The sequence below is a fragment of the Pinus tabuliformis genome, chromosome 8 (assembly GCF_031772625.1).
Source record: "Pinus tabuliformis cultivar Carrire ecotype Pingquan chromosome 8, CPIR1, whole genome shotgun sequence".
Lineage (NCBI taxonomy): Eukaryota > Viridiplantae > Streptophyta > Pinopsida > Pinales > Pinaceae > Pinus > Pinus tabuliformis.
The window spans coordinates 599,034,624-599,045,127 of record NC_142294.1 but is presented as its reverse complement, the minus strand read 5'-3'; positions in this window follow the sequence as shown (position 1 = coordinate 599,045,127).

Genomic DNA, 10,504 nt, shown 5'->3' with positions numbered 1-10,504 from the left:
GTCGTATGGGGGCCACATGCCCACGGGCTGAGGCTAACCGCTCGCCCTCGCCTGTCGAGCCCCCAACACCTGGGGCTTGGTCATATCATGCCCATAAAACCAGGGTTAGGTTCTATATTCCCACACTGAGGGCTTAATATTGGGCATGCTCATTTTTTATAGTGGACGTGGTCATATAATAGGCCATTTGGCCTAGGGATGACCCCGTTCTCTCCCCACCACACCTGGTCATATGTAGGGTCATGTGACCCCGGGCTGGCCCCTATCCATTCTCTGCCGCAGTTCTGACTTATGGCTCTGTGTGCATGGCATTGTGGGTAATGACCACAAGACTAGCGCTAAGTCCTAGCCCATGTTCCCACCGCATGGTTATGTGGGCGCGGGGACCAAGGCTAGCGCTTAACCCCGACCCAAGTCCAAAACATTGAATACTCCAACCTTAAACATAAGTTGAATCCTTGGATTGTTAAGTGGTATGGTGGTGGCATAGTGTTATATGGTTTTTCTACTCTGTGCTTGGTCGCGGATTCAATTCTTGTGGGCAGCTTGGCTCAACCACTTAATAAATTTTTACACACCAATAGGCGGCCACGTGGAAGCCACCCATTGGACCATGTGGCTCTCCACCATTTGTTCACTTGAACAAACCCACAACCTATGAAATTGCACCATTAATGAACCAATCATTAGGAAGACACTTTTCAATCAACCATTGGCCCTAATTGTATACAGTCAACTACCCAGTCACTTGCCTAGTTAGCATACATACTACTAACTAGGCATCCCTGGAACCCAATTACAAAATTTTTAGCTATTTGGAAATTCGATTAGAGCATGATATGAGGAGCATATGATATTAGTTTTTAGTGAAACAAGTTGCATTGGATTCAGGTCACTGAGATGTACACACTTGTATCAGTTTCAAGAATTTTTGAGCACTTTGAATTTTGAGCACTACACTGATCCCTTGGATCACTCCTCCCCATTGGAAGCTTTTGGACCTCCGAAACACTACTTTCAATCAAAAAATAGATGAGGGTATGGTTCCCTCACCCTTCCAGCCTTAATCACTTATATTTTCTCATATTTGTGCCTTTGGGACCAACACGAAGGTACTCCACATTCCCTCGTTTTGAAGTTCTTGTCCTTTTGTCAAGGATAATATCCTGTTGCAATTCTTCGAGAAATTATGGCGAGAAATATTCTATTGAAGGAATATTAACATCATGTCCTTGATCATTAATCGAAGGAGGCTCATATAATCTCAAATTATCAACATTAAGAACTACATACATTTGCATATAAGGAGGAAAATCCAAATGGAAGGCATTGTTACCTATCTTTTCTAGAATATTAAAAGGTCCATACCTTATTGGTTTCAACTTTTTACCTTCTCCTCGAAGCGTCTTTTTGCTAATGTAAAGCCAAAATTCATCTCCAAATTGAAAATTGTGGTCAATACAATGCTTATCATCCCTTGTCTTATACTTGGCTTGATTTTTTCCAACTGTTCTTGGACCATTTGATGCACCAATTGAACTTGTTCAATGAATCGCTTGGCCTTATCAATGTCACTATGACCACCATTAGCAAAATCCTTCCCAAAGATAAAATTGAAAGGAGATTTTGATAAGTAACCAAAGAATTCCTCAAATGGATATGTTTGAGTCGATGAATTATTTTCCTGATTATAACCATGGTCAATGTAGTGAAAGTGTTCATCCCAAAGCTTATGATGTTTGCTGCAATAACCACAAAGAAGACATACTACCATTATGTTCACCACTTCTGTCTAAACATCAGTTTGTGGATAGAAAGTCGTACTCTTTTTCAAATTGGTGTCCATCAATCCCCATAAGCTTGACCAAAAGTTCCCGACAAATCAAGAGTCTCAATTAGAAATAATGGATTTTGGCAACCCAAAATGTACCCATACACGTTGAAAGAAAATTTGTGCAGTTCTTGAGTTGTAACCTTCTTCTTACAAGGAATCATAATACATATCTTGCTTAAATGATCCACCACAACATCAAGATAATCATGATTGTATTTAGACATAGGCAGTCCTCCTACAAAGTCCATAGAAACACTTTCCCAAGAACGGGAAGGCACTGGAAGTGGAGTATACAATCCTAACTTTCTATTTCCAGGCTTACTTGTAGCACATAAAGAACATCCTCTTACATATTGTGACACACTTCCATTCATTCTAGGCCAATAACAATACCTTTGTAATTGTGACACCGTCTTTCCTACACCAAAATGGCCAGCAATAAGAGAAGTATGTGCTTCCCTTATGATGTTGACTCTTTCACCTTGTGGAATGAATAACTTTCAAAGATGATACAAAACTTTATCATGCACATTGTAATCCAATTCCTTTACTTGGTTCCCTTGACACAAAGTTGCATATACATCTTTGAAGTCATCATCTAAAGCATATTGTTCAACATAGCTCTCATGCATGATATAATTATGCTTAAGAATAATTAAAGCACTAACAAATGGTTTAGAAATCATTTCAGCAACCTTGATATAGATACCTTTCTTATACCTTATATCCTAGTGGAATTGTTGCAAGAAACCCATCCATCTGAAGTGCCTCACTTGTTGTAGCTTAGTTTGTGATTACAAGTATTGCAATGGTTGATGATCAATGTGAATGATAGTTTCCTTTCTCATCAAATAATGTTTCGACTTTTTCACACTTTGTACCAATGCATATAGTTCCTTGTCATATTTAGGATAGTTAACAACTGCACCATTAAAATTTTCAAAATGGTAACATATGGGCTTACCATGTTGCATCAAGGCCTCTCCCATGGCATAGTCACTTGCATATGTTTGTATCTCAAATGGTTGTCTTAAATCAGGAAGTGCAAGAACTGGAGTTGTAATTATTCTCTCCTTCAATGCATCAAAAGATTTATGTTTCTTTCCTCCCCATTGAAAAACTTTCTTTATGCTTTTCAAGGCATGTAATGGAGCTGCAATTGGAGAAAAGTTAGAAATAAACTTTCTCCAATATTGGGCTGCTCCAAAAAAGCTTCTAACCTCAGTTACATTATTGGGCTTGGGAAAATCTACAATGACTTTGACCTTTGAGGGATCTATCTTCAATTCACCCCATCCAACAATATGAACCAAAAACACTAATGAGGTATTTCCAAACTCACACTTAGATATCTTTAAAAAAAATAAAAAATCTTCAAGACATATAAGACTTGTTTCACATGCCTGACATGTTCTTCACGAGATTTTCTGAATATCAATATGTCATCTAAGTAGAAAATTACAAAATTGTCAATAAAAGTCCTTAAGATATAATTCATAACTCGCATGAATGTTGCAGGAGCATTACAAAGCCCAAATGGCATAACCAATCATTCAAACAAATTAACCTTTCATTGTTTTGAAAGTTGTCTTCCATGTGTCTCCTTCAGCAATCCTAATATGATGATAACGACTTCTCAAGTCTAGCTTAGTGAAATACACAACATCTTTCTATTTATCAAGAAAATCATCAATTTGAGGAAGAGTGTAACGATTCTTTACCGTAATCTTGTTCAAGGATCTGAAATCTACACACATGTGCCATGTACTGATGAAGTGAAGCTGCACCGATTAGTCAAATCCGGAATCTGACCAATTAAATTCCCTGTTAACCAAACTATCAGACCACGATCTCTTGCATGGATCCCAAACAAATTAAAATTCAGTTCAAACCTTATCACGTCCGAATCAAAAGCTAGCCATCACGCATCTTCCGAAGCGATATCCGTCAAATCTCGTCCATCCATAATGAACGGCTATGATTGATCCAGAATTTAACTGGATTAAATCACAGTCCATAAAATATTGTGTCCAAAATTTGGATTAAACTGTGTGCATCTTCTGACCCGATCACCATCAGATCTGATCTCTTCAAAAAAACGGCCACGATTAACTGAGCTATTAACTCAATTCTATAAATTAGCACGCCCGATATTGGAATTATCGTCTGCGCTTGTTGGCATGCGATGACTGTCGGATCACTTCAATGGTCGCGATCGATTTATCAATTAACTCGATTTTATAATGTTATCGGGTCCGTTTCTTGTGTTAAAGTGCATGCACATTCACCAGTGAACACGGTCGATCTACTCCCAAAATAGATGATCATTGATCCATCCTATGATCAATGATGATTTGTTAATTCATTTAATGTCTATCCACTAATGGTTTTAATTTCACACAATTTCCTATATTTAACAGAGGATTTAGCCTACGATTTAAAGAATCAACGAAATCAAATCACATAATAAAAGATCACGCAGAAACAAGTTTTGAACACACACTCCTTTCATTCATAACAATATTTACATATACATTCAGAACATCTCGTGTTCTGATCTACTCTCATTACTACTTAGCTCTCTCTAACACTCCCTAACATTGTTTTTCACTCTCCTTGCAGGCTTACATTTATAGATTAATTACATAATTATGGATTATAATAAATCCATGATTTTTCCCATAATTTACTTAACTAATTCCTCTTTGAGGATCTCGTAATCCCTAATATCTCTACGAGATCTACACATATCAAATATCCATGACATTCTCACATAGTTGAGAATATTTCACAACTGAAAACCTCACACATATATTTCTCACTCATTCTATACAGGATTCCTAAAAATATTTAAAAACATCACCCCCTAAATCAACCAAATGAAAAATAATATTCTGAGCAGGATGCTCCTGCATCAAACTCCCGATGTAGAAAAAAAAATCATAGACTCCTCTCTATGAGGTCTATCACTTTTATATAGTAATGTGACAGCTACAAGTTTGAATGACTTGCTACCTCCAGGATTCCAAACTCTATTTTGTTAATGGTCCTTCAAAGGAATAACTTCATCATGTAGTCTGGCATTAAATTCATAGAATAATATCTTCAAAGAATAAACATGATTCTTGACTTTCGATACCTCATCATCCTCTGTTATGGAAATATAAACTCTTGAATTTCATGTGGAAACTTGAATACCCATTTCCCTAGTTTCCAAATTTTGAACGAGTGTCGAACTCGTTCACCATCTGCACCTATAGCTTTTCCAGGTAACTCTATCATGTTGAGATTAGTAAGAACTAAATCTGAAAGTTCTCCATCATCATCACTTGAACTGTCAACCAAATTCTGTATATCTATAAAGCAATTTTCTCCACCATGCCCTAGGAGTAATTCCTCTTTGTTAATTACATCAACACAGTTGATGTTCTCTGTGGTGTACTTTCCTCCTTTTGTTACAGTTTCGTTGGTCTCAACTTCTTTGGCTTCTGTCTCTTTAGATATTGTTTCTTCCTCTAATTGAGCTACAAACTCAACTTCATGGAATGAAAAACAATCATCCCAATTTCCTTCAAGTTCAGAAAAGACTTCTTGATCATAAAAATGGTCATTAGCTATCTCTATAGAAACAAATTCCTTATTTAGTACCATACATGTATTCACAGACAAACTATCAGTTTTAAAAATACCAGACCTTCCGGTCTCTTTTGATGCTTCAAGCACCAAATTCCCACCATGGGATTTCTGGGTTTCAACAAATACTCTTTGTTGTGATGTAATTCCTATGAGTCTCTCCTTCTCCAACAAAGAAATATGTATTTGTTCAAGTTTGTTCATGAACATAGCATTCCATTTCTATTGTAATAGATTCCACTTGACCCGTTTCCTTATTCTACATCCATATCTTCGGTCTTCATTCTCATTCTCTTGAAACCATTCTTGTAGTATATTCAACTCTACTCTCATCACTACAATACTTATCCTACGCTCTTCATGACTCATATCACATTTATTTGAACCTTTCCTAGGTTTCTCCATGTTAATTTTCACTAATTCATCAAACTCAAATCAATATTCGAAATTCAATAAAAGAAAATATTTACCTCAATCAAATTATAAAACTGACTCCTCTTCTTTTTCCTTTGCTTCCACTGCACCTCTGATTTTCCTTGTCATATGCTTTCTTGGTCTCTCGCAACAACATTCATGAGCTAAAACAAAATCTTTGTAGTAACAAGTCCTCCCTGCTACATGACACCTCACTAAGCTTTTCTCTTCTGAGCTCAGTCTTTCGGCATCTCTCTGGTTCTCTCTTCTTTGGAACCATTTGAGTACTCCTGGCTCTAGGCTGCTGCAATCTTCTCACCTTCCTCTGTTGTTACTCTGCACAAAAATTATAAAGGCTAATGCTGACAAATCTACAATATAATCATACTTCAAGCAAAATCTTCTTCTGCTCTGATACCACTAATGATGAAGTGAAGTTGCACCGATTACTCAAATCTGGAATTTGACAAATTAAATTCCCTGTTTACCAAAATATCAAACCCCGATCTCTTGCATGGATCCCAAACAAATTAAAATTCAGTTCAAACCTTATCGCGTCTGAATCAAATACTAACTAGCATGCATCTTCCAAAGTGATATCTGTCAGATCTCGTCCATCCATAATGAACGACTATGATCGATCCAGAATTCAACTGGATTAAATCACAATCCATAAAATATCACGTCCGAAATTTGAATTAAACTGTGTGCATCTTCTGACGCGATCACCATCAGATTTGATCCCTTTAAATAGACGGTCATGATTAACTCATTTCTATAAATTATCGCATCCGATTTTGGAATTATCGTCTGCACTTGTTGGCACGCGATGACTGTCGGATCACTTCAATGGTCACGATCAATTTATCAATTAACTCGATTTTATAATGTTATTGGGTCTGTTTCTTGTGTTAAAGTGCGTGCACATTCACCAACGAACACCATTGATCTTCTCCCCAAATAGATCATCATTGATCCATCCTATGATCAATGATGATTTGTCAGTTCATTCAATCTCTATCCACTTTCAGTTGGTGATCAACAAATTAAATCATTTGTCCAGGTTATCCTCAAACCCTTGACTCCACTAAAGTTTTTAATTTCACACACAATTTCTTGTATTTAACAAAGGATTTAGCCTACGATTTAAAGAATCAACAAAACCAAATCACATAATAAAAGATCATGCAGAAACAAGTTTTGAACACAAACTCCTTTCATTCATAACAGTATTTACATATACATTCAGAACATCTCGTGCTCTGATCTATTCTCATCACTACTTAGCTCTCTCTAACGCTCTCTAAAACTATTTTTCACTCTCCTCCCAATCTTACATTTATAGATTAATTACATAATTATGGATTATACTAAATCCATGATTTTTCCCATAATTTACTCAACTAATTCCTATTCAAGGATCTCGTAATCCCTAAGATCTGTACGAGATCTACACATATCAACTATCCCTGGTATTCTCACATAGTTGAGAATATTTCACAACTGAAAACCTCACACATAGGTTTCTCACTTATTCTATATAAGATTCCTAAAAGTAATTAAAAACATCACCCCCTAAATCACCCAAATGAACAATAATATTCTGAGCAGGATGCTCCTGCATCATGTACCATCTTTCTTTGCTATTGAAACAATTGGTGATCTTCATGACGATGTGCTTGGTCCAATGAACCCTTTGTCAAGCAACTATTCGATTTGTCTTTTGATTTCTGCATTCTCCATGACTAACATCCTGTACATGCCAATCTTTAGAACAAGAAAATCTTGTTGCAATTGAATCTCATGCTGGATACCTCTTTTAGGAGGCAATCCTTTGGGCTCCTAAAACATCTCATCATATGTGTTAACAACCTCATACAAAACAGATCTTAACATTGCATCACATCCTTGGAAATATTCATTTTCAACATTCTTTTTGGGTTTGATCATCAAGAGTACAAAGTTCTTACTAGGATTGACTAACTGCTTCATTTGTCGAGCATTCATAAGTGACAAATTTAACTTCTTGTTATGTGCTCTAATAATGTACTCAACTCCATTTTTAAACAAGTGATATTTTTTCTCAGGGTGATGAAAGATGGCTCTCCTATCATATAGATATGGGCTTCCCAAAACAATACCACATATTTCAAGTGGAACAAAATCAAGCTCTACCTCATCTATGAAGTTTGCAGTGATGGCAAATCTTAATTTACATCTTTTTGTCACATGCAATTTTGCATTGTCACATATCCAACCTAAAGGATATGGTTTAGGATGAGGATTTGTTTCCAAATTCAATATCTTGACAGTCTCTTTAAAAATTAGGTTTTCTTTTGAACCACTATCAAACAATGTATCTATATTGGTATGTTTTGAAATGACTCTAATGTGGGAAAGCTCCATACTTTCCTTTTGATGTTGAGTTTCATTGAGGCTACTACTTGAAGAACTAGTACTTGCAATAGAGTCCTTACCTTTGAACCCCAAGAATGTGATCTTTGTTTCATCCCTAGGGCTGGATCCTAAATCATGTTCTGTATTTGCAACAACCTTTTGTTTTCCTTTGTTGCTAAACTTTTTGGGTCTCATTTCAAGATGAAGTTTCCAACAATGGTCTTTATCATGGCCTTATTTTGAACAATGTTTACATGTGAGTTTTTCTCCCTCTTTCTTGACTGAAGCATTCTTCTTTCCTTTTCCTTTGAATTTCCCCTTTACTTTGTCTCCACTCTTAAATGGATTTTTTCTGCCCTCTTGACGAACATTCTTCCCTTTCACTTCTAAATGAGTTGCCTGTACACAAATTTCATCTAGTTTTGTAGGTTTAAACATGATAATTATATGTCTCAAACAACTATGAAATCCTCCAATATATTTGAGTAAAGTGTCTTGAGAGGATAAATATATACCCAAAATCAAAGCTATTTTTCTAAATTCTTGAGTATAGATTTGCACATTTTGACCTTTAGCTTTCCTAAAGTTTTTCCAATCCATAATAGATTTTTCCATATATGCTAATGGATAAAATTTCCTTCTTATTGAAAAAATTGAATCATTCTAAGAGGATAAAACCTTACCATGTTTCTTCATGCGCTCTTGAGTTTTGGCTTCCAACCAAATAAGTGTTGCACCTTCCAATCTAAGAGAATCAAGCTGAATTTTTGTCTCATCATCCTTGATTCTTTGTATCTTGCAATACACTTCAATCTAATGAACCGAATTATCCATATTCTCAGCATTTACCTCCCCATTGTGCATAGGCAATTCAAAATTTATATCAAGCTTAAGCAAAGGAATTTTACCACATATGTCCCTTTGGAGAATTTGGAGGTGTTTGTGAAAGGGTAGAAGAAGTAGAAGATGAGGATGGGGATGGAGGTGAAGGTGGTGGTTTGTCACCATTCCCTTCATTCCCTTTTGGATGCTTGTCTCCTTTTTCTCCATCTCCTTTTGGAGGTTTTGATCTCTCTTCATACAACCTTGCATTCTTTTCTTCATACAAAACCTTTACCATTTCAGACATCTCAAAGAAAGATTTTCTAAAAGTTCTTTCATCTTCAGACATCCCTTTAGGACCTTCTTCATGTGCCATGAATATTGAAGTTTGAGGTGTGTTTTTTCTCCTTGAAACAATTTTGGATCTTGTCTCCACAAGTTACCCTTCTCCTCTTTTAAGGTTCAGCCTTGTAAGCATAAAAAAACACTTGCAAACAAAATCAAACCTTCACAATAACTTGATTCTATGATACCAAAATGATTTGTAATTGAAAATTGAAGGTGATATAAAAATTGCAAATGAAATTTTATGTGTTATGGGTAATGGATAAAGTTACAAAGCACATAGACAAGTGATATTTAAACATAATTATCAACCAAAACATAGACAAAAGACCAAATCAGAAACACATAACAACAAACATGATAAAGTTGTTCACCTGTCTCCTAGGTTACATCTCCTGATCCAACTTCCAATGTAGCGCCTTTTTCATTAAGTGGTCAAATTTGTGTTCTCATGGCTTTATAATGCTCAAGATGTAATATAAATGTCTCCAATGGATCTAGAATTGTAAAAAACTCCCATCTAGGTTCTTTCTAAACCTCATTTCGCAAAAAATTGAGAAAGTTATGCATGTTAGAAGTTTTTCCCAAATGCCATAGCTAACCATCTTCGAATTCAACCAAAACCTGGCTTGAGTTCCCCAAACTTGGAACTGACTTGGAAACCTGGCCTACAATCCCGCCTCATGAGCGAATTTGTCAGACAGTTAAATTGTCCATTAACCGCCCAGTTCCAAAATTTTCGGTCATATGGGGGCTACATGCCCAAGGGTTGGGGCTAACAACATGCCCCCACCCGACTGGGCCCCAACACCTAATGCTTGGACATATCATGCCCATAAAACTAGGGGTTAGGTGCTATATTCCTGCGTTGAGGCCTTAATATTCAACACACTCCTTTTTGTTGGCGGACGTGATCATATAACAGGCCATGTGGCCTGGGGCTGGCCTCCTCCACTCCTTCGCACACCTAGTTGTACACATGCTCATTTGAACCTTAGCAAGCCCCCAAGGGCTATACCCTATCCATTCTCCATTGTGGTTCTGAGTTATGGCTCCTGG